The sequence below is a fragment of the Rhinolophus hipposideros genome (genome assembly GCF_964194185.1).
Source record: "Rhinolophus hipposideros genome assembly, chromosome: 9".
NCBI lineage: Eukaryota > Metazoa > Chordata > Mammalia > Chiroptera > Rhinolophidae > Rhinolophus > Rhinolophus hipposideros.
Window position 1 is genome coordinate 51,965,446 of NC_138055.1, and position 2,112 is coordinate 51,967,557.

General features: G+C 43.2%; 1 pseudogene across 1 annotated transcript; it reads left to right on the top strand.

The window, feature by feature from the left end:
• The first annotated feature begins 1,177 nt into the window (after positions 1–1,177).
• LOC308501882 (small ribosomal subunit protein eS27-like) lies at positions 1,178–1,443 on the top strand (annotated as a pseudogene). The gene has a single exon. The product of its transcript is annotated as a small ribosomal subunit protein eS27-like (transcript).
• The last annotated feature ends 669 nt before the right edge of the window (positions 1,444–2,112 follow it).

Consider the following 2,112-nt stretch of genomic DNA (forward strand, 5'->3'; position numbering starts at 1 on the left):
ACCACATGAATGACAAGACCTCACAGGTACCAGCTGTGATATCATCTTAGAGGATCTCAGTACTGGTCTGGGAACTGGCCTTTGACAAGCTTACAGGAGGATTTTTTAGTCCTATACATCAACTGAGATTAAGAACTACTTGGAACTCCCTCCATAATCCCCAAATCCTTTTATCCTGGCCTGTCAAAATGCACTATTGCCTGCCCTTATCCTCCCCAGCTTTACTCCCCCGTTTCTACTGTCTCCCCTCCCCCAGACACACTGGGAAGACAATGTTTTAATAATTGCCTCTCGCACTGTACCCGCAGGGGAAAATTTAACTAGACGCTGGATCTGTGCCATACTAAGCCCGAAACACCTAGATACAATATCCATATCAAGGTTTATCCAATTACTAACCACTCTCTGATCCAAACACTAAACTCCTCCCAGAATGAGAGGCTCCCCTCCTCCTTGAGAGTTCTATGGGAGCGTAACCCTCCCCTCTGCTTCCGACTAACTCCGTTATATATAGAGCTTTTAACTTCTCCAAAACCTCTCTCACCTGCCCCTGGGGCTACCCACAGGACGTCGAGGTGTCCACCTCCAATGCTTGATAAATCCCCCACTCTGGTTCAAGCCGTTGTTTCTCAGTCTAGTTGTGTAGGACACAACTCCCTGGCTCATGCTGGTATTATGAGCCTTGGCCTCCGCTGGGCCACTGGTTGTTTGTTGGTTGCTCACAGCAGCTCTCACTGGCTGCCAGCAGCCCAGCTCCAGGGAGAGCCATTGTCTACCATCTTAGCTCGCTGGCCCATGTGGGAATCAAATCGGCAACCTCAGCATTAGGAGCACGGTGCTCCAACCACCTGAGCCACCGGGCTAGCCCAATAAATATATCTTATATTTTATTACAAAAGCCTATGCTTTTGAAGTTGCACAATATGTTCCTGGATTTGCTAGTGAAGTGTTAGTTGCTTGCTTTTTTTTGTCAGTAAAAATTAAGGTTCTGAAGGTTACGCCTTTTCTAAACTGACCTCCTGCCACTCAAACATGCTAAATAAATTCTAATAGACCAATTTTGGTCTCCCACAACTCATTCCTCTGGCCGTGCCTAACAATCACCATTCACAATTTATCATTCGTAAAAGTAAAAATCTTGGAGATCTGTTCAGGCTGGGCTTGCAATAAGATCAACATGCCTTTGCCTAGAGCCTTACTACATCCATCCTTGGAAGAGGAAAAGAAGAAACATAAAAAGAAACGGCTAGTTCATAGTCCAAATTCTTATTTTATGGATGTGAAATGTCCAGGTTGCTACAAGATTACCACGTTTTTCAGCCATGCTGAGAAAATGGTTCTTTGTGTATGTTGTTCAACAGTGCTGTGCCAGCCGACGGGGGAAAGGCCAGACTCACAGAAGGGTGTTCATTTAGAACACTAACGACGCACGCAACTTCCTGAATTTGTTATATCACAGAAAGCCTTATCGGTTCAGTAATTCTAGTTAATCTAACAAGACAATGTAATTACGTTTAATTTTGTAAGTATACAACAGTGATCTCTCCTATTTTGATGTCAGTTTTTCAATAAAGTTTTAGTTATGGGCAAAAAAAAAAAAGTGAAAATCTCTCATGTTGAATAATCCTAACTCACGCTGCGTCCTCTTCAGTCTTTCAAATGTATCTGACACTGATGTCAACCTTCTCCTTGGAATGACCCTTTTATTCCATAACTCTAGTAGCTAATAATAAAAATTTCCATTTTACTATGTGCCTTCTTTATGCCAGGCACCAACTTTTTTATATAGTACTCATAATTCTACAAGGCAGGTATAATTATCTGCATCTGACAAAGGACAAAGCAGACCAGTGGATGTTACATGACTTGCTCAAGGCCACACAGTGGTCTTCCCATGTAGTTTACCTGCCGTGGAAGCCCAGGCCTCCTCCCAACACCAAACTGCTTCTCCAGGTCTTCAGCATCAAAGTTCCTGTAATTCTGTCTCCACCTTCCTCCACCATTTCACTGTGAATGACTCATTCAGTCTATGTTCAAACACTTCAGCCTTTCTAATACTTTTAGGCTGTGAACTGTCACCTGTGTGAAAAAGATTCCTAAACCTCACACTTT